At 43.0% G+C, this 24,125-nt stretch overlaps 1 protein-coding gene across 2 annotated transcripts in view; it reads right to left on the bottom strand.

Moving 5' to 3' along the window:
* ZBTB7C (zinc finger and BTB domain containing 7C) overlaps nt 1-24,125 on the bottom strand; it is a 271,241-nt gene that overhangs the window by 147,392 nt on the left and 99,724 nt on the right. The window contains exon 2 of one of the 2 annotated variants that reach the window (XM_075854958.1): nt 2,429-2,512. The exons of the other annotated variant lie outside the window; for it this stretch is intronic. The gene's annotated coding sequence lies outside the window, so the exon portion shown is untranslated. The remainder of the gene's footprint in view (nt 1-2,428; nt 2,513-24,125) is intronic. 2 annotated transcript variants of the gene reach the window in all.

Raw genomic sequence — 24,125 nt, forward strand, 5'->3', positions numbered from 1 at the left:
GTCCATACACTTTGTGAATAGGTGTCTGTTAACCGAGTGGGAATTTTTTGTCTCCAGCTATAATGTGACTTAAATGACAAAAACTTTACAGCTTCAATAAAGAGCAGGTAGCAGCACAGCGCTCTCATCACACCAGGGAAGCAGTCTCTTATAAAGTGTTCCTCTCTGTGCACTGTCACCACTCAGGTGCCAGCGTTCCCTCTAGTCAGCTGCGCCCGGATCATCATTGATTTTACTATTGATCTTAAATGATTTGCTCTAGTGCCAACTAGGTGTCAGCTGCAGCAGTCCTGCTCCTTTCTTCTGGCCGTGTAAAAAAAAGCCTGCATTCTCCTGAACACCGCCTGCTGTTTTTGTTTAGGCTGGTGAAAGAAAATACACAGTATGGCGTATATCGTGCACATTGTTTCCATAAATCACTTTATTGAGTGGCTGGTAAAAGTACAGTACTAGGTTTTGCTGTCGCTGAGCTGAACGGACATAACGTGAGAAACACAATCCACACCCTCTGGCCTGAGCGAAAACAATTTTTGAAAAATCCTGAAAACTATGGTGTAATGAAATGGAACCACTTATATGATGAGTCCCGGGAAAAGGATTGTTTAAATATACTAATCTCTAAGATCCTTCTTAACCTTTTAGGAATGCATCATTAGTGAGCCATGAGTTAAAGGGTTTGTCTCATATTATTATTATTATTATTATTATTATATGTATACATAATAATGAAAAAAAGCAAAGTTTTAAGATAATATGTTCTCTAACTTATGCCACCGCCACCTCTTGGCTGGCTTACTCCAGTATTTTGCACTAAAATTGTGGCACACGTCATTAAGAAATTTGGCACATTTTAGGACTTGACTTTGGCACACACCCTTTTCAAGACACTTGAGGTGTTTAGTAAGGCGCAAAAAGCATCTAAAACATGTAAACAATTTGGTGCACGGCATGTACGCCTTTTTTGGCACAGTTTGTGGCAGTCATTTTTTTCTCCTATCTGTTTGTTCTATTTATTTGTTGTTGTAGCCTTATCTTTGTGCAGTGTTACTATCCTACTTTATCTAAGCCACCTTCAGTACAATAGAGCTGTCATCTGTCATGAAATGCTCCATTATCTAATTATAATGAGATGACTCTGCTGACCCTGCCCTAGTCTACACAGCAAAGGTAACAAGTGAGCTGAAGGAAACAGGAAATGTCATCCATTCGTTCGTGCTCCAGTGGACAGTGTGAAAACTTGAATATTTCAGGATTTTTTTTTCTTGTATATGGATAGTCACGTAAAAAGTAAAACAAAAATAAAATATTTTAATAATAAAGACCTGATATGAATAATACATATTTGTGTTGGTTCAGAGCGCACAAGATTGAAAGAGCGCCAAAACTAAGCGGCAAGCCGCCATACTGACTGCAGCACGATATAATTCAAGAATCATACGCCAAGTGGGATCTAGTGCCTGACGAAGGTCGTTGAACCGAAACGTTGCACGCACATTGCCCATGGCATCGAATTTAATAAAATCGCAAAATTGAACCACATTTGTGTGCCGGATACTTTTCTATATGAATAATACATAGTTTTCTCATTATACATTCCCTTTCATAAACCGCATCACTCTTGTTAATGAACGTATCTGGTATTGCAGTTTCACCCCATACAAGTGAATACAATAAGAAAGGTTTACCTGCAGTGCAGAGGGATAGCTTAAAGGGGTTATCCTACCACAACAACGTATCACATATCTACAAGATAGGTAATAAGTGTTTGCTGGGGGTCCGACTGCTGGGAATCCCACCGATGAAGAGAACGAGTGTCCCAAGTCCCCTGTATGAATGGAGCGGCAGGTAGCATGCGCGCTGACGCTCCATTCATTCTCTATGAGACTGCCGGAGATAGCCCTGTGAACAGCACTCAGCTATCTCCGGATGTGCCATAGAGAATGAATGAAGCTGCATCGCCTATGCGTTACGTGCCGCTCTTTTCATAATGGGACTCGGGACCTCTGTTCTCTTGATTGGTGGGGATCCAAATGGTGGGATCCCCAGTGATCAAACACGATCAAACACTTATCACCTATCTTGTGAATAGGTGATACGTTTTCGTGGTGGGATAACCCCTTTAAATGTTTTGTCTCTGTCTTCACATATTATTGTATCTAATGATTATCGGCCATAGAATTTATGTACGTTATAAATATAGCACTATTACATCATTATTAAAATACTAAAGTTAGGCCTTTGAATTGCTAATATGTAAATGGTAAAAGGTTTGTAACCCTTAAAGATAACCGGCCCACTTCATGCACAAGAAGAGCGCGTCTTGTGTGAGGTTTTGTTTTATTACAAACTAATTTTCCATCTACAATAGAAGTAGATATAACAGCCCTAACTATAGATCAGCCATCAAATATATTATTCAACAACTCACCAAAAGTTACGCCCACATCAGATAATACAATTCTGTTCTCTTCAGCACTAAGATCAATTCAGGACTCCAAAAAAATTCTGAATTCTAAAAAAAAAAAAAAGAATAAAATGTTGTTTACTTTTTCTGAGAATAAAGCTTAATCATAATGAAAAGTTCTGCAACTTTCTTATATACGTTGTGTTTCAAGTCCTCAGAATTTTTAAGATCTCTGCTTGCAGTCAGTGAATGAGAACATTTTTGTTTTCATCCAGAGGCTAAAAACCTGTACAGATCTAAGGGTATGTTCACACGCACTAATTACGGACGTAATTCGGGCGTTTTTGCTCTGAATTACGTCCGAAAAATGCGCCTCGATAGCGTTGACAAACATCTGCCCATTGAAAGCAATGGGCTGACGTTTGTCTGTTCACACGAGGCGTATATTTACGCGCCGCTGTCAAATGACGGCGCGTAAATAGACGCCCGCGTCAAAGAAGTGACCTGTCACTTCTTTGGGCGCAATTGGAGCCGTTATTCATTGACTCCAATGAAAAGCAGCGCCAATTCCGTCCGTAATGGACGCGGCGTTCAAGCGCCTGCACATGCCGTTACGGCTGAAATTACGGGGATGTTTCCTCCTGAAAACATCCCCGTAATTTCAGCCGTTACGGACGCTGCCGTGTGAACATACCCTTATACTTCTCACAGCTGAGGGTTTGTTAGCACTGTATTCATTCTAGACAATCCTCTGTGACCTGAAAATTTTACCTGCGATGATACATTGTAGCAAGCTGTGATCAAAGGAGAGAGATTTCTGCAGCTGATGTATTTACCTCACAAAGGATTGACTAGACTTCCACTATTCAGCTGAATTGGACAATGGGTAACACAATAGAATGGAAATCCTTCATTGGACATGGCTATTCTCACGTTTTAGAGGGATGTTTGCAGTCAGGCCACTTAATTTAACTCTTTAGTGGCATCTTATGACAGGTGCACTATAGGCTAGGGTTCTATGACGACCAACTGGTCACGATTATTTTACAAATGCAACCCCGCTATGTAGCAATGTAATATCGCACATTATTGAGTCTTATGTATGGGGTTGCATCAAATGGCTTGTGTACATATTGTACAATTCAGATAAATTTGCAAAAAATTGCATTACATCAATGTACTTATTGCATGCAATATCATGTGAGACCGCATTGCAACATATCGAATAAGATATCAATGTGGAGCCTTAGGCTTCACGGCGTCTATGGCTGTGACACAGGTCGTACGTCGAAAGATCGCTGTGTAGCGTTGCCTGCATTGCATATAATGAAAGTCAATGTGGTCGCTTTACGGCTGCAAGTTGCAATCTTTGGCAGTGTGACCTGCGTCGCGGCCAAAGTCGCTGTATCGCCCTAGCCTTAAGCCATTATATGCGCAGCGATTTTTGCTCTTTGTGATCGCAATAGATAGCAGTGTGATATAATATTAATCACCTATTACGACATATGAACATAGTAACATGGGTAGTAATATTCAACCCCCCCTCCTACAATTAGGTCCAGAATTATTTGGGCAGTGACACAATCTTCATGATTTGGGCTCTGCTTGCCACCACATTGGTTTGGAAATGAAACAACTGAGATGCAATTGAAGTGTAGACAGTTTAATTCAAGGGGTTGAACAAAAATATCCTGTGAAACGTTTAGGAATTGCAACCATTTTTCTACACAACCTCCTCATTTCAGGGGCTCAAAAGTAATTGGACAAATTAACATTACCATAAATAAAATGTTTTTTTTTAATACTTTGTAGAGAAACCTTTGCAGGCAATGACGGCCTGAAGTCTGGAACCCATGGACATCACCACACGCTGGGTTTCCTCCTTTGTGCTGCTTTGCCAGGCCTTTACTGCAGCGTCTTCAGTTGTTGCTTGTTTGTGGGTCTTTCTGCCTTAAGTTTTGTCTTAAGCAGGTGAAATGCAGCTCGATCGGGTTGAGATCTGGTGATTGACTTGGTCATTGCAGAATATTCCACTTCTTTGCCTTAAAAAACTCCTGGGCTGCTTTCGCAGTATGTTTTGGGTTATTGTCAGGGGCGTAGCTAAAGGCTCATGGGCCCCGATGCAAAAATTCTTACTGGGCCCCCCCCCCTGCAAACTTCTCATGGCCGACGGTCCGCAGCTTTCAGCTGCATCGCTGGGTCTCCTAAGTGACCCAACAATGCAGCACTAGCAGCCGGGGGCGTCACTAAGGCTGGGTTCACACACCCTATTTACGGACGTAATTCGGGCGTTTTAGCATTGAATTACATCCAAAAATGCGGCTCAAAAGCGTTGGCAAACATCTGCCCATTCATTTGAATGGGTCTTACGATGTTCTGTGCCAACGGTCATTTTTTTTTACGCGCCGCTGTGAATAGACGCCCGAGTCAAAGAAGTGCCTGTCACTTCTTCAGACGTAAATGAAGCCATTTTCCATGGACTCCATAGAAAAACAGCTCCAATTCCGTCCGTAATGGACGCAGCCAAAGACGCCTGCACATGCCATTACGGCTGAAATAACGGTGCTGTTTTCTCCTGAAAACAGCACCGTAATTTCAGCCGTAACAGATGCTGCCGTGTGAACATACCCTCAGGGCTTAATATGTCAGGGAAATAGCCTCAATACATATGTGTCCGCACCAAAAAAAAGTGTGTATAGGAGACATCATAGCATATCTATAGCACTACGACCCTATAAACTATGGATAGGATTAGATACAGTGGCTCAGCAGACAGTACCACACATGATAGGATTAGATACAGTGGCTCAGCAGACAGTACCACACATGATAGGATTAGATACAGTGGCTCAGAAGGCAGTATCACACATGATAGGATTAGATACAGTGGCTCAGCAGACAGTATCACACATGATCGGATTAGATATAGGGCCCAGCAGACAGTATTACACAAGATACGATTAGATACAGGGCCCAGCAGACAGTATCACACATGATCGGATTAGATATAGGGCCTAGCAGACAGTATTACACAAGATACGATTAGATACAGGGCCCAGCAGACAGTATCACACATGATCGGATTAGATATAGGGCCCAGCAGACAGTATCACACAAGATACGATTAGATATAGGGCCCAGCAGACAGTATCACACATGATTGGATTAGATATAGGGCCCAGCAGACAGTATCACACATGATTGGATTAGATACACAGCTCAGCAGACAGTATCACACATGATTGGATTAGATACAGGGCCCAGCTCGCTGACATTGCGTCTCCAGCGCTGGACCCAGGAAAGGTAAGAATAATAATTTTGCTTCTTTATGTGTTACTGATTATTTTTGTGTGTTTGTGTTTTTTTACAGGTTCGGATGTTGGACTTCGGATACGAGGACTTCAATGACGGCGTTTTTTTATTCTCAATAAAATGGTTAATGAGGGTTGTTTTTTTATTTCAATAAAATATTTTTTCTATGTGCTTGTATCTTTTTAAACTTTATTATCACCGCCTTAGTAATGGCCGCTGGCTGATTGACAACCTCCATTACTAAGGCGAGGCTTAATGTTAGCCGGTGCAGAGGCTACACTAACCCCCATTATTACCCCGGTACCCACCGCCACCAGGAGTACTGGGAAGAGCCGGGTACGAACCAGTACCCAACCTTCTGTAGTGACGGGCAGGCACCGGGGTGGCCGCAGGCTGGTAGTATTAGGCTGGGGAAGGCCAAAAACAGTGGCCTTTCCCACCCTGTTAATGCTGCCTGCTGCTGCTGTGTTGTATCTGGCTGGTTATGAAAATTGGGGGGGGACCCCACATCGTTCTTTCCAATAATTTTTTTTTTTTTTTAAATGACGTGGGGTCCCCCCCATTTTTCATAACCAGCCAGATACAATAAAGCAGCAGCAGCCTAGCATTACCAGGGTGGGACGGGCCACTGTTTTTGGCCTTTCCCCTCCTGATAATACCATCCTGCGGCCACCCCAGTGACCGACCATCACTACAGATGTTCAAGCACTGGATGGTACCCGGCTCTTCCCAGCACCCCTGGTGGCGGTGGGTACCGGGGTAATAAAGGGGGTTAGTGTTAGCCTCTGCACCGGCTAACACTAAGCCCCGCCTTAGCAATGGATGCTGTCAATCAGCCGGCGGCCATTACTAAGGCGGTAGTAATATAGTTTAAAAAAAAACACAAAGACATAGAAAAAATATTTTATTGAAATAAAAAAAAAAACACACAGCCCTCATTAACCATTTTATTGATAATAAAAAAAAAGCCATCATCGAAGTAGTCCTGGAATCCGACGTAGTCCAACGACCGAACCTGTAAGAAAACACACAAAAAATGATTTGTAACACGTGTGTTAGGCTTAGATACAGGGCCCATGTGTGATACTGTCTGTGGGACCCTGTATCTAAGCCTACCACAATGTAGGCTTAGATACAGTATACAGTACAGTACACTGTACAGTATACAGTATACAGTATAAGATTACTGTGTGCTGGGGCCCTGTATCTAAACCTACAGTGTGGTTGTTATGGCAGGAAGGAGGTGAAGGGAACAAGTGAGCCCTAATCTACCCACCGCCCTGTCCCTGCCTACTTGCAACGACCCGTCCTAGGCGACGGGGTACAACTTGCCGGCGGTCCCTACGCTGACTAGGTGCAAGGGGATACAAACAGGGAACAAGCAAGGGAAGGGGCAGTAGCCCACGGAACACCGTGAGGAAACGGAGTGGTGAACGAGCCAGTCAGGATCAGGATGTAGTGGAGTATACAAACGCAGAGCACGGAGCAGGAAGCAAGCCAGGGGCAGAGCGAAGCAGGATAAGCGGGAACTGAAGCAAGGCAGAAGCACGGCAGAAGCAGGCTGGAGCAAGGCAGCAGTGGGGCCAGGAATCCAAGAAGAATAACAAGCAATGAGGAAGAGAAAACGGCAGGTATAAATGGACAGGGGGCGGAGCTAACTCCGACTGACCAGGCCGCGATAGGCTCTCCCACTCCTGAGCCTGCCACCCTGATTGGTGGGAGCCGGTGTCAGTCTAAGAGGTCTGGCCTCAGGTGTTGACTGATTAATCCTGGGAGTATCCACAGACGTAGTGCCTGGCAGATCCTTTACAGTGGTAGGCTTATATACAGGGCCAATCAGACAGGATCACACATGGGCCATGTATCTAAGCCTACCATGTGATTGGCTTAGATACAGGGCCCAGCAGACAGGATCACGCATGGGCCATGTATCTAAGCCTACCATGTGATTGGCTTAGATACAGGGCCCAGCAGACAGGATCACGCATGGGCCATGTATCTAAGCCTACCATGTGATTGGCTTAGATACAGGGCCCAGCAGACAGGATCACGCATGGGCCATGTATCTAAGCCTACCATGTGATTGGCTTAGATACAGGGCCCAGCAGACAGGATCACGCATGGGCCATGTATCTAAGCCTACCATGTGATTGGCTTAGATACAGGGCCCAGCAGACAGGATCACGCATGGGCCATGTATCTAAGCCTACCATGTGATTGGCTTAGATACAGGGCCCAGCAGACAGGATCACGCATGGGCCATGTATCTAAGCCTACCATGTGATTGGCTTAGATACAGGGCCCAGCAGACAGGATCACACAATCTGTGATCCTGTCTCATGGGCCCCCTAAGCCTGCTACATCATAGGCTTAGGGGTTGTACAGTCCCTAAACATTGATAGCCTATCCTCAGGATAGGCCATCAATAGCTGATGTGTCTCTCGGGACCCACAAATCAGCTGTTTTGGAGGGGCCGCAGCACTGGTACGAGAGCTGCTTCCCCTTCATTTCACTACTTGCTCACACTGTGAATCGCCGACACGGATTCACAGTGTGACCGGAATGAAGGGGAGCAGCTCTCGTACGAGTGCTGCGGCCCTTTCAAAACAGCTGATTGGCGGGTCCCGGGAGTTGGACCCCGCCAGTCAGGGCTAACCTTACCTTCCTCTTCGGCCGCGGCGGGAGTTCTGTCGTCTCGATGCTGTGCGCGGCGCATAGCGCTGTGACGTCATGCGCTGCGCACAGCGCTTGACGTCAGGACCTCCGCTGCGATCCGGAACCAGGAAGGTAAGTAAAGTATGTTACTATAGTAACAGGGGCCCGCGGCCCGAGTTACTATAGTAACTTTTTATTGATGTGATGCGGGGGGCCGTGGGCCCCCCTGGCTTCGGGGCCCGGTCGCAATTGCGACCGCTGTGACCCCTATAGCTACGCCAGTGGTTATTGTCCATCTGTCCTGTGAAGCGACGTCCAATCAACCTTGCCGCACTCGGTAGAATCTGAGCAGAAAATATATCCCTGAACACTTCAGAATTCATCCGGCTGCTTCTATCTTCAGTCACATCATCAATAAACACTAGTGACCCAGTGCCTTTGGCAGCCATGCATGCCCATGCCATCACACTGCCTCCACCATGTTTTACAGTGGATGTGGTGTGCTTTGGATCACGAGCCGTTCCAAGACTTCTCCATACTTTCTTCCTCCTATCGTTCTGGTACAGGTTGATCTTAGTTTCATGCTGTTCTAGAACTGGGCGGCTTCTTTAGATGTTGTTTGGCAAAGTCTAATCTGGACTTTCTATTTTTGAGGCTGATTAATGGTTTGCACCTTGTGGTGAACCCTCTGTATTTGCTCTCATGAAGTCTTCTCTTTATGGTAGACTTAGATACTGATACACCTACTTCCAGGAGAGTGTTCTTCACTTTGGTAGATGTTGTGAAGGGGTTTTTCTTCACCATGGAAAGTATTCTGCGATCATCCACCACTGTTGTCTTCCATGGACGTTCCGGCCTTTTGGAGTTCATGAGATCACTAGTGCTCTCTTTTTTTTCAAGAATGTACCAAACTGTTGATTTGGCCACTCCTAACATTTGTGATTTCTCTCTGTTGGATTTTTTCATTTTTTTTTTCAGCCTAACGATGGTCTGTTTTACTTGCATTGAGAGCTCCTTTGACCTCATGTTGTGTGTTCACAGCAACAGCTTCCAAATGCAAATGCCAAACTTGGAATAAACTCCAGACCTTTTACCTGCTTAATTGATGATGGATTAATGAGGGAATAGCCTATACAGCTCATTAAATAGCTTTTGTCGTCTGATTGCAACCTCCATTAGCAACGGATCGTTCTCAACCAGATGGTAATTGTTCTAGATACTAGAACATATGACATCACTCATGGGACTATGACCAAAGGATAATACAAATCGCTAAAACGTTAGCAATGAGGTAAGAGGGGTATCCCTGTGAAAGTAATTTCTGACTAAGTTCCTCTGATTGTTCAAAGAACGCTTCCTCATTTTGTTAAGTCTCCTTAGCCTTAAAAATTGGGCATACGGAAGAGATTTCATGATGTGCTTGGGGTGATAGCTATCAAACCTTAACCTCTTAATGACCAGGCCATTTCGCACGTTAATGACCTAGGATTATTTTTTGTTTTCTGACGGTCGCATTCCAAGAGTCGTAACTTTTTTTTATTCCGTCGACATATAAGGGATGGTTTTTTGCGGGACGAGTTGTATTTTGTAATTGCACCATTTTTAGATGCTTATAATATATAGATTAACTTTTATTAACTTTATTTTAGGAGAGAATTGAAAATAAGCAGCTATTCCAGCATTAATTTTCAGGTTATAAATTTACGCCGTTTACTATGCAGCGTAAATAACATGTTACCTTTATTCTATGGATCGGCACGATTAGTTACCTTTATTCTATGGGTCGGCACGATAAGGGTATGTTCACACGGCCTATTTACGGACGTAAATCGGGCGTTTTTCCCCCGAATTACGTCTGAAAATAGCGCCTCAATAGCGCTGACAAACATCTGCCCATTGAAAGCAATGGGCAGACGTTTGTCTGTTCACACGAGGCGTATATTTACGCGCCGCTGTCAAATGACGGCGCGTAACTAGACGCCCGCGTCAAAGAAGTGACCTGTCACTTCTTTGGCCGTAATTGGAGCCGCTATTCATTGACTCCAATGAATAGCAGCGCTAATTACGGCCGTAATTGACGCGGCGTTCAAGCGCCTGCACATGCCGGTACGGCTGAAATTACGGGGATGTTTTCAGGCTGAAACATCCCCGTAATTTCAGCCGTTACGGACCCCCGCCGTGTGAACATACCCTTACGGGGATACCAAATATGTAAAGGTTTTATATATTTTCTACGTTTGCACAATAAAAAGCCTTTTAGAAAATAATGACTTGTTTTTGCCGCATTCCAAGAGCCGTAACTTTTTTATTTTTCAGTTTTTTTAGTCCCACCAGGGGACTTCACCATGCCATCTGCTGATCGCTTATATAATGCTTTGGTATACTTAGTATACCAAAGCATTATTGCCTGTCAGTATAAAACTGATAGGCAATCTATTAGGCCCCCGGCTGCCATGGAAACCCGACGGCGCCCCACGATTTCTTTGCGTGGCGCCGATGGGGTGACAGACACATTAGATGCCGCTGTCGCTATTGACAGCGGCATCTAATGGGTTACACTGCCGGAATCGGAGCGCGCTTCGATTCCGGCAGTTGCGGCAGGAGCCAGGATATATCCGTCCTTTTGCGGGAACTAACACCTGCACAGCACGGATATATCTGTCCTTTGTCGTAAAGAGGTTAACAGTGTGTTAGCTGCAGTGGGTTTGCAATTTTCCCTTGTTTGAAGCTATCCCTCTTTTACACTTAAGTTCACCTCTAAGAATTCTATCTCTTGATCCCCAAATTTATATGTAAAATACATGTTCATATTATTATTAAGATACTCTATGAATTCCAAAAACTCATCCTGACTACCAGACCATACTATAAATATATTGTAGATGTAGCGCAAAAAGATTTGTAAGTGTTTAGCAAAAGGGTTAGATACATTATATGTCATTTTTTTGTTCCAATTCAGCAAGAGAAAGGTTTGCAAAAGTAGGGGCAACTGGGGTCCCCATATCCGTTCCGGCTATCTGACAATACCATTTTCCATTGAATTGGAAAGAGTTATGTTTTATCACAAATTGTAGTGCCTCACAAATATACTCAGTGAAGCAGGGATCCCCTTTAGTGTACTGTAATTGACGTCTGACAGCCTGTACACCCGCGTGTATAGGCCCTCAATGTCAATAATAGCCAACTTAAAATGTTGTTGCCAACCAAAGTCCATTATAATGAACAGGAAATCCTTAGTGTACTGTAGATATGACGGTATATTCTTTAATAATGGACGTAACATCCAATCTAGATAGCAGTCACAGAGCCAATTCCTGCTACTATAGGACGTCCTGGTGGACAACTCATTGATTTATGAATCTTCGGGATGAAATACCAATATGTTTTTTTTGGGAAGTGGTATAATTAATTTCTCTGCAAATCGATCAGAAAAATAACCCCCTTCAGGCCCTTTTCTCAATAGTGATCTCAATATCCCCAGGTATATCACAGTAGGATCCTTTTTCAACATTTCATAGACTGTGCAGACGTCCAACTGACGATGGGCCTCCTGTATGTAATATTCTTATGATAATAATAATACAATATTGCCTCCCTTGTCTGCCGGCTTCAGGATAATGTTATTATTCGAACTAAGCCACTTAAGTGCTCTTCGTTCATCGGCCGACAAATTGGATGTGGCAATGGGATATATTAAACATTTCACATCTCATGTGACCACTTTTAAAAACATATCCAAAGATGAACCGGCAGGTAAGGTGGACGGTACTCCCCCCATGAATCTTTGACCACTACATATTGTTTGGTCATAGTCTAGCTCATCCATTTGGGTGTCCAGAAGTATATGCAACAGGTTTTTATCTTCCTCAGTGAAGTTCTCGCTAAACTAAAACCTGATTAGCTATCCTTAACCCTTCCCTCCCCAATCGGGGCTGGTCTAGCTAAAGGCTAATTTAAAAAAACACGACGTAAATTCATTTTGCGTACTGATCTATATAAATCGATCCCAAACTTAGTGTAATCGAATTCTGAATCAATACAATAATTAAGGCCCTTAGAGAGTAAGGAAATACAACCTGGTGTCAATGTCAAATCCGTAAGATTAATTACAGTAACCTCATTGCCAGCAATAGTGATATCAGAATCAACAATAAATGTGGTGTCATTAGAGGCTAAATCTCCTACTTTCTCCAGGAGACCTGCTTTCTCTTGAAACCTACATTGTTGCCTTTTCTGCCTCTGCCGACCCCTTTGTAACCGCGTCCTGAAGGGTTATTACCCCTTTCAACAATAAGTGTGTTAAAATCCGATCCTGAGTCAGTCGTCCAGAAATCCGGATTTATTGGCTGAATCCTTGGGCGTCTATTCTTCCTCCGGTTTCCCCAATTGAAAATATGTCCGTTGTCAGTCCACTTTCCGCAGTAGAAATTGACATGCTGCGGTACAAAAAATACGCGCCCCAGGTGAATTTCTGCTCGGAAATTTTACGCAGCGTGTGGATGAGATTTGTTAAATCTCACCCACTTTACTGCTACTATATTCTGCTGCGTATTTTCCATCCGCAATTCCGGACGAATAATATGCAGCAATTCCGCTACGTGTGGACAAGCCCTAAGACAGATTTAGTCCGTCCATACCATTCAGTTAAATGGCCGCATATAACACTATAAATGAGCAGCAGGCCACATCTTTGTCCAGTGAGCTGGACCTGCGGCCACATCTGTCCATGGACTGTGTCTGGCATTGCAGCCCTGCGCCATTCAATTAAATGGGGATCAGGCTCGTAGCTACAGAGAGTGCAAAGGTAGCAGTTGCACTTAAACCCTGCTGCCTGAGAGGGGCCCAAAATCCCCATTGCCACATAGGATGACACCCATCTTACATATGGTCGGTGCGGGCCCTGTTTTTTCTATATATTGGGATCTTCAAGTTAAGCCTCTAATTAGGATGAAGTGCAATAGCAGCCACAGCCCATGGACAAGAGTGGCGCAGTTTCTGTGGAAAAAAAAGCACACCCTTTTTCTCTAATCTCAGACAACCCCTTTAATAGTTGGGCACCCAGCACGATACTCAGGACCCTCACTTGCATAGATGGCGCATTTCCCTGATAAAATCTTCCCAGTAATATATGGCCCACCCAAATATCACTGAACAACAATAGCTGATTTGCCATTCAGGAATCTTAGACGCTGGGTGACAACCTTTATGGGAGCAGTAAACTGTCACTTCCTGTTGACAGAAACAAATATAACTAAGAAACTAAGGACTTTCTCCTACTGGACAGAAGGAGATGATATTTTCCATTTTAGGACAAGATTGTGGTCCTGATAAATATAACATTTACATTCTATATTCTGGAAATATCCAAAGTCCATCATCTCCTCCACTGTGGACAGGAGCCGCAGCAGAGGGGGAGTACTGGATATACAATGCATGTGGAAAGTCTTGAGACCCTTTCACTTTTTTCACATTTTCTGTAAAGGATCTGCCAGACACAGCTTCTGTGTCGACGCCCGTGGTTAATCAGTCTGCATCTGCTCCTAGGTCTGATAGAGTGACTCGATCTGCTACCACTCAGGCTGGCCAGACGGAGCTAGCTCTCGCCCTCGGTCTATTTATATCTTCATTTCCTGCTCTTCCTTTGCCTGTGATTCTGTCTGGTTTCCTGGTTCTGCTGCTCCTGCTAGTACTATTGACTTCTGCTTCAAATTGACCCTGGCTTTACTGACTACTCTCCTGCTCTGCGTTTGGTACCTCGTACACTCCTGGTTTGACTCGGCTCGTTCACTACTCTTGTTGCTCACGGTGTTGCCGTGAGCAACTGCCCCATTTCCCTTAGCTTCCTGGTTGTGTACCCTTGTCTGTTTATCTGTCGTTCACTTATTGAGAGTAGGGACCGTCGCCCAGTTGTACGCCGTCGCCTAGGACGGGGCGTGCAAGTAGGCAGGGACTGAGTGGCGGGTAGATTAGGGCTCCCCTGTCTGTCTCCATACCCCGTCTTTACATTTTCTTATGTTGAGGTCTTGTGCGCTAAAATAAAAATAAATTCAAGTTTTTCTTCATCATTCTACACTCAATACCCCATAATGACAAAGTGAAAACATCATTAGAATATTTTTTTGCAAATTTATTAAAAATTAAAAACGAAAATTTCTTCTGGACATAAGTATTCAGACCCTTTGCTATGACACTTGAAATTTAGCTCTGTGGGCCTCCCATTTCTCTAGATCATCTTTGAAATGTTTCTACACCTTGATTGGAGTCACCTGTGGTAAATTCATTTGATTGGACACGATTTGGAAAGACACACCCCTATCTATATAAGTTCTGACAGCTGACAATGCATATCAGAGCAAAAACCAAGCCATGAGGAGGAAAAAACTGCCTGTAGAGATCAGAGACAGGATTGTGTGGAGGTACAGATCTGGAGAAGGGTAGAAAAATTATTTCTGTTGCACTGAAAGTTCCCAGGAGCACAGTGGCCTCCATAAGTCTTAAATGGAAGAAGTTTAGAACAACCAGGACTCTTCCTAGAGCTGGCTGCTCTGCCAAACCAAGTAATCGGGGGAGAAGGGTCTTGGTAAGAGAGGTGACCAAGAACCCAATGGTCAATCTGGCTGAGCTCCTAAGATTATGTATGTACTGAAACTTCCAGAAACTGAAGCACCCCATCAATCTTGGCTTTATGGCAGAGTGGTCAGAAAGAATCCTCTCCTCAGTAAAAGACACACAAAAGCCCGCCTGGAGGACTCACAGATTGTGAGAAACAAGATTCTGTGGTCTGGTGAAATCAAGAACTTTTTTACCACAATTATAAACATCATGTCTGGAGGAAACCAGGCACAGCTCATCACTTGCCCAATACCATCCCTACAGTGAAGCATGGTGGCGGCATCATGCTGTGGGGGTGTTTCTCAGCGGCTAGGACAGGGAGACTGGTCAGGGTTGAAGGATAGAACAAAGGAGCAAAGTACAGCGATAGTCTTAATGAAAACCTGATCCAGAGTGTTCCGGACCTCAGACAGGGCCGCAGGTTCACCTTCCAACAAGACAATGACCCTAATCACACAGCCAAGACAACACAGGAGTGACTTAGTGACAACTCTGTGAATGTCCTTGAGTGGCTCAGCCAGAGCCCTAATGAACCCAATCGAAAATCTCTGGAGAGACCTGAAAATGACTGTCCACCTACGTCACCATCCAACCTGACAGAGCTTGAGAGGATCTGCAGAGAAGAATGGCAGAAAATCCCCAATTCCAGGTGTGCAAACCTTGTGGCATCATCCCAAGAAGACTGGAGGCTGTTATCACTGCCAAATGTGCTTCACCAAAGTACTGAGGAAAGAGTCTGAATAATTATGTCACTGCAATATTTTAGTTTCTCCTATTCAATAAATTAGCAAAGAACTAACATTCTGTTTTCACTTTGTCATTATGGGGTATTGAGTGCAAAATGATGGGGGAAAAAACCTGAATTGATTTTTATTTTAGCACAATCCTCAACATAACAAAATGTGAAAAAATTGAAAGGGTCTGAAGACTTTCTGAATGCATTGTATCAAACGTTCTATAGAACCTGTATCAAACAGAATTTCCCATCCATTTTTAAAGAGTACATCCATGTATAATATAGAGCTTTACATAGAGTAATACAGGGTGCAGATATGGAGATACCAGGGGGCAGCACAAACAGCCAGGGACGGATTTATAGAAAATTGGGATCAAGCAAGGTAGGACCAGTTTTTCTTGGGGTAAATAGTAAATTCCTAAGTGGTCTAAGGCAATAAAGGGATTAATGGTAAATTCAGGTTGCTCTTGGAGTCCTGTCGTAAGGAGGCCCCCCTAAAACCATCCGTTCACACAGCATATATAATAGTCAATATTAGTATAGGGGACATTCAGACCAATAAAAAGGCAATAGAAAAAATAATGTATAGCTAAAATGTGTCAAGGCTGTATCCCTTATATATACAAATATATACAGATACATGCACTAATACATACATATACTGATATATACAATTCAGAAATACATATACATTCAATAATACATACATACATACATATACACATACTGATATATACATGTATACAGATAGATACACTAATATATACATATACATTCACTGATACATACATATATATATATATACATACACACACACACACACACACACACACACACACACACACACACACACACACACACACACACACATATATATATATACAGTGAAGGAAATAAGTATTTGATCCCTTGCTTATTTTGTAAGTTTGCCCACTGTCAAAGACATGAACAGTCTAGAATTTTTAGGCTAGATTAATTTTACCAGTGAGAGATAGAATATATTAAAAAAAAAAAAGAAAATCACATTGTCAAAATTATATATATTTATTTGCATTGTGCACAGAGAAATAAGTATTTGATCCCCTACCAACCATTAAGAGTTCAGCCTCCTCCAGACCAGTTACACGCTCCAAATCAACTTGGTGCCTGCAGTAAAGACTGCTGTCTTACATGGTCACCTGTATAAAAGACTCCTGTCCACAGACTCAATTAATCAGTCTGACTCTAACCTCTACAACATGGGCAAGACCAAAGAGCTTTCTAAGGATGTCAGGGACAAGATCATAGACCTGCACAAGGCTGGAATGGGCTACAAAACCATAAGTAAGACGCTGGGTGAGAACTGTTGGTGCAATAGTAAGAAAATGGAAGACATACAAAATAACTGTCACTCGACATCGATCTGGGGCTCCATGCAAAATCTCGACTCGTGGGGTATCCTTGATCCTGAGGAAGGTGAGAGCTCAGCCGAAAACTACACGGGGGGAACTTGTTAATGATCTCAAGGCAGCTGGGACCACAGTTACCAAGAAAACCATTGGTAACACATTACGCCGTAATAGATTAAAATCCTGCAGTGCTCGCAAGGTCCCCCTGCTCAAGAAGGCACATGTACAGGCCCGTCTGAAGTTTGCAAATGAACATCTGGATGATTCTGAGAGTGATTGGGAGGAGGTGCTGTGGTCAGATGAGACTAAAATTGAGCTCTTTGGCATTAACTCAACTCGCCGTGTTTGGAGGAAGAGAAATGCTGCCTATGACCCAAAGAACACCGTCCCCACTGTCAAGCATGGAGGTGGAAACATTATGTTTTGGGGGTGTTTCTCTGCTAAGGGCACAGGACTACTTCACCGCATCAATGGGAGAATGGATGGAGCCATGTACCGTCAAATCCTGAGTGACCAGCTCCTTCCCTCCACCAGGACATTATAAATGTCTCGTGGCTGGGTCTTCCAGCACGACAATGACCCGAAACATACAGCCAAGGCAACAAAGGAGTGGCTCAAAAAGAAGCACATTAAGGTCATGGAGTGGCCTAGCCAGTCTCCAGACCTTAATCCCATCGAAAACTTATGGAGGGAGCTGAAGATCCGAGTTGCCAAGCGACAGCCTCGAAATCTTAATGATTTACAGATGATCTGCAAAGAGGAGTGGGCCAAAATTCCATCTAACATGTGTGCAAACCTCATCATCAACTACAAACAACGTCTGACTGCTGTGCTTGCCAACAAGGGTTTTGCCACCAAGTATTAAGTCTTGTTTGCCAAAGGGATCAAATACTTATTTCTCTGTGCACAATGCAAATAAATATATATAATTTTGACAATGTGATTTTCTTTTTTTTTTTTTTATATATAATCTATCTCTCACTGGTAAAATTAACCTAGCCTAAAAATTCTAGACTGTTCATGTCTTTGACAGTGGGCAAACTTACAAAATCAGCAAGGGATCAAATACTTATTTCCTTCACTGTATATACATGCACTAATATATACATATACACATGCTGTTACATACATATACACATATACATTCACTGATACATACATGTACACATACCATACTAATTCATATTTCCGGATCGTCCTACAGCAGCACACTTAAGGGTTAAGATACTTCATCTGACCGGATAGAAGAGACATATTACTCAGCAGTAATCAATTAAACAATTAGGAGGTCCCGGGTAGCCTTAAATAGAGCCCAAATCCCTTCAGAAAGCGTATTTTTTCTCTTCTATGAACATGGATAGCTGAAGACATCTATACTGAATGCTTTATACAGAGGGTTTCCTCTACCCCTAAGCTGTGACTCATGAGGACATGGGGGGCTGTATACTGGGGGTTTCCTCAGTCCCTCGGCCTGGCTTCTAAGTCTTACCTGGAGGTAATGAGAAGCCATGCTTCCAGTCTGGAGCGGCATACAGGTTTCCCTGTCCCTCGGCTCCTAGACATGGATCCCATACACCTCCGGATGGGTGTTCCAAGATGGTCACCACCGAAGTAAGGTGTACGCCGGCTTCCGGCGCATGCACTGTGCACTCTCCCGGCTTGGTACGTACTGCGCCTGCGTGAGAACAGAAGTATCGCGGGATCCCGGCGGTTCAAGAAGGGACCGCGAATCCAGGGCTACGGCGCTGGTTAAGCTGCTTGACCCTGGAGAATTAAGATACCTAACTTTCATTATGTTAATGTTAGAGGGGTTTTCTTCTTTGAGGCAACTTACAGGTTAGATTGTAAATTGCATGCCTCTTTTCCCAGATGGCAAGTCCTGCATCTCAAGGGAAACGCAAGAGGAAATCCAAGCACAATATGTGTAAAGGTTGTCAGCAACCGTTGCCAGGGGATTGGGACCAGAGTTTCTGCTCCTCTTGCAGACCTCCTGAACAATCCCTCCATACTGAAGCCAAGGGGTTTCTGTCAAGGTTTAAGGATCAGCTTATGGATACCTTTTAGGAGATGAAGTCGGCTGCTATGCCGAAAAAATCTAAAAGGTATATTCCCCTTCCAAATATGATATATCGGAGGATGATCTGGATTCAGAGGACTCTGATGGGGAACCTCTAGCTAATATTTATGTGTTAGATAAAGACCCACACTTGCTGAAAGCAGTCAAACTGACCGTTGAGACCGATAAAGATGTGTCTCATAAACCCAAAAAGGAACAACTTTATTATTTTCCGGTCAACAAAGACAGACTCCTTCCCACCCATCCTGTTATTACAGATTGGGTCTAGAAAGATTGGGATAAGCCGGAGAGACGTATCGATCAAGGGGCAAGGTTTGAACACACCTACAAAACAGATCCCAAGTTTAGTTCTACCTGGGATGTTCCGCCCAAGGTTGATCTGGCTGTCGCCATATTATCAAAGAAATCTATGTTTCCTTCAGAGGAATCCTTACTTCATAAAGGATCCAATGGATCGCAGAGCGGATTCGATATTAAAAAAAGCCTACTCATCGTCGGTAGCAGCGTCTAAAGTGGCATCAGCCTCCATCCCAGTTGCCAGAGTCCTTCTTACATGGCTTAGTCAGCTCTCACAAGATCTAGAAGACGGCGTACCGAGAGAGAAGATCTTACATAACATCCCTCTCATGAAAGTGGCTGCGGAGTTTTTATGTGACGAACCGCTGGATGTCTTGAAGTTTTCTTCTAGATCCCTAGCGCTCTCTAATGTGGCGCATAGAACCCTCTGAATCAAACAATGGGGACGTGCCATCCAAAAATCATTTCTGTTCCCTACCATTTCATCCCTCTTCTCTCTTTGGCCCTCAACTGGAAGACATCCTTAAGTTGATAAATGATGAAAGAGGGATTTCCTTGCCATTCCATCCAAAGAGGCCGCCATTTAAAACCTCTCAAAACCGTTCCAAAAGGTCCCCTAAGGGTCAAAAATATTTTCATGGTGGTGACAGGCAGCATAGGTTCAAAAGCAAGCAAGAGGGTAACACCCCCCCCCCCCTTTTCAGGAAGAAATCCCCCTTTCAAAGAAATCCTAATTTAGGACGCCAAGAGAGATGAGTGTCCAGTAGGTGGAAGGGTAGGAAAGTTTGTTCACCTATGGCTAAAAACGTCCACAGACGCCTGGGTCAGATCCACTATCCAGAATGGCTACTCGTTGGAACTAAACACCATTCCAAAAAACAAATTCTGTATAAACAGAGGAAGAAATCTGGTGGTTCTCAGTCTCATTCAAGACTTCATAAGGAAGGGAGCATTGGAAGAAGTCCTTTATCATCAGTGGGGTCAGGGAGTGTACTGCCCTATCTTTGCCGTTCCAAAAAAGGAAGACAAGTGGTGGTTAGTGATAGATTTGACATATATGAACAAATTCTTTGTAAAGAGAAAGTTCAAAATGGAATCTATACAATCGGTCATAAATATTATCCAAGAAGGAGATTTTCTAGCCACTATCTATCTCAAAGATGCATACCTTCTGATCCCGGTCCTGAAAAAACACAGGAAATTTCTTCGGGTAGCAGTCCTTCTTCATCATCAAGTCTTACATCTTCAGTTCACCTGAAGACAAGCATGTAGGGGGCACCACTGGGCTCTGCCTCTACTCTGTGCTCTCTTCTTAGTTACACACACAGACTAAGAGCCAAGGAACAAGAGAAGAGGAGGAAGCTCCGCCCACAGCCCATCCTGCACGAAGCCTGTGATCCTGTCGGCATTGAGAGATGGTAAGTGTCTGTGTCTCTTTGTGTATATGTGTGTGTGTATACGGTATGTGTGTCTGTGTGTATACTGTATGTGTGTCTGTTTGTATACAGTATGTGTCTCTGTGTGTATACAGTATGTGTCTCTGTATGTGTACATGTTACAGTGTGTGTGTGTGTGTCTCTCTGTGTGTATATACAGTATGTGTCTCTGTGTTTGTATGTTGCTGTGTGTGTGTGTGTGTGTGTGTGTGTGTGTGTGTGTGTGTGTGTGTCTGTCTCTGCATGTCTTTATGTATCTTTGTAAAAGTGTGTGTTCATAAAACAAAGATATCTGTGCTGCCCCCTATATATCCTACTGCCCCTTATATAACCTGCTTCCCCTTAGATACCCTGCTGCCCCTTATATACCATGCTGCCCCTATATACCCTGCTGCCCCTTATATACCCTTCTGCCCCTATATACCCTGCTGCCCATTATATACCCTGCTGCCCCTTATAAACCCTGCTGTCCATTATATACTCTGATGCCCTTATAAATATGCCTGTGTGTGTGTGTGTGTGTGTGTGTGTGTGTGTGTGTGTGTGTGTGTGTGTGTGTGTGTGTGTGTGTGTGTGTTTATATATGTCTGTGGGTATAGTTATCATCCACAGCATTATCTGTACTCAGAGAGTTATCACTGTGTTATCAGCAGTGTTACATAGGACTGCAGGTAATGCTACTACATTATCTGTACTCAGAGAGTTATCACTGTGTTATCTGTGGTGTTACATAGGACTGCAGGTAACACTACTACATTATCTGTACTCAGAGAGTTATCATTGTGTGTTATCTGTGGTGTTACATAGGACTGCAGGTAACATTTACTGCATTATCTGAATTCAGAGAGTTAGCACTGTGTGTTATATGTGGTGTTACATAGGACTGCAGGTAACGTCTACTACATTATCTGTACTTAGAGAGTTATCACTGTGTTATCTGTGGTGTTACATTGGACTGCAGGTAACATCTACTACATTATCTGTACTGGGTATATATGAGTCTGTCTGGCACTAATACATACATATACACATACTAATACATTTGTACATATACATTCACTGATACATACACTTACACATACTAATACATACATGTTTACAGATAGATGCACTAATACATACGTATACACATACAGCTACAGTTAGGTCCAGAATTATTTGGACAGTGACACAAGTTTTGCCATTTTAGCTGTTTACCAAAACATATTGAATATACAGTTATATAATCAATATGGGCTTAACCCCTTCCCTCTTTGGCCACTTTTGACCTTCCTGAAAGAGCCTCATTTTTCAAATCTGACATGTTTCACTTTATGTGGTAATAACTTCGGAATGCTTTCACCTATCCAAGCGATTCTGAGATTGTTTTCTCGTGACACATTGGACTTTATGGTACTGGCAAAATTTGCTCAATACATTCAGTAATTAATTGTGAAAAACAAAATTTAGCGAAAAATTGCAAAAATTATAATTTTTCTAAATTTAAATGTATCTGCTTGTAAGACAGGCAGTTATTCCAAACAACATTGTTTCTATTTAACATCCCCCATATGTCTACTTTAGATTGGCATCATTTTTTGAATATCCTTTTATTTTTCTATGACGTTACAAGGCTTAGAACTTTAGCAGCAATTTCTCACATTTTCAAGAAAATGTCAAAAGGCTATTTTTACAGGGGCCAGTTCCGTTGTGAAGTGGCTTTGAGGGCCTTATATATTAGAAAACCCCAATAAGTCACCCCATTTTAAAAACGTCACCGCTGAAAGTATTCAAAACAGCATATAGAAAGTTTCTTAACCCTTTAGACATTTCACAGGAATTAAAGCAAAGTACAGGTGAAATTTACAAATTTCATTTTTTGCAGAAATTCATTTTGAATCCATTTTTTTTTTGTAACACAGAAAGATTTACCAGAGAAATACAACTAGAAATATCCCACATGTGGTTCTAGTGTGGTAATGGACTGAAGCACAGGCCTCAGAAACAAAAGGAGCACCTAGAAGATTTTGGGCCACCTTTTTATTAGAACATATTTTAGGCACCATGTCAGGTTTGAAGGGCTCTTACAGTGCCAAAACAGTGGAAATCCCCCAAAAGTGACCCAATTTAGGAAACTAGACCCCTCAAGGAAATTATCTAGGGGTATAGTGAACATTTTGACCCCACAGGTTTATTGCAGAAATTATTGGAAGTAGGCCGTGAAAATTAAAATCTACATTCTTTCAAAGATAATGTGTGTTTAGCTAATTTTTTCTCATTTCCACAAGGACTAAAGGAGAAAAAGCACCACAATATTTGTAAAGTAATTTCTCCCGAGTAAAACAACACCCCACATGCGGTCATAAACGGCTGTTTGGACACACCGCATGGCTTAGAAGGGAAAGAGCGCCATTTAGCTTTTGGAGCTAAAATTTAGCAGGAATAGTTTGCGAACAAATAAAGGAAAAAAAGAACCACAAAGTTTGTAGAGCAATTTCTCCTGAGTACGGCAATACCCCATATGTGGTCATAAACTGCTGTTTGGGCACACGGTAAGGCTCAGAAGGGAAGGAGCGCCATTTGGCTTTTAGAGTACAGATTTTGCTGGATTGGTTTCTGGTCGCTATGTCACATTTGCAAAGCTCCTGTGGGACCAAAACAGTGGAAACCCCATAGAAGTGACCCCATTTTGGAAACTACACCCCTCAAGGTATTCACCTAGGTATACGTGTAGTGAGCATGTTAACCCTGCAGGTGTTTTGCAGAAATTAGTGTGCACTCGATGTTGCAGAGTAAAAATTTGATTATTTTCCATAGATATGCCAATATGTGGTGCCCAGCTTGTTCCACCATAAAACAGCTCTCTAATTATTATGCAGTGTTTCCCGGTTTTTGAAACACCCTACACGTGGCCCTAATCTTTTGCCTGGACTTTTGACCAGGCTCAGGAGTGAAAGCGTACCATGTAAAATGAAGGCCTAATTTGGCAACTTTCACAGTACTGGTCTACAATTGCAGAGACTCTGATGTGAAATAATAAAATAAACCCCTGAGAAGTGACCCCATTTTGGAAACTACACCCCTCAAGGCATTTATTAAGGGGTGTAGTGAGCATTTTCAACCACAGGTTTTTTCCATAAATGATTGTGCTGCGGATGGTGCAAAGTAAAATTTTACACTTTTTCCTAGATATGCCATTTCAGTGGGAAATATGTCAGGCCCAGCTTGT

This window comes from Rhinoderma darwinii, chromosome 1 (assembly GCF_050947455.1).
Source record: "Rhinoderma darwinii isolate aRhiDar2 chromosome 1, aRhiDar2.hap1, whole genome shotgun sequence".
Lineage (NCBI taxonomy): Eukaryota > Metazoa > Chordata > Amphibia > Anura > Rhinodermatidae > Rhinoderma > Rhinoderma darwinii.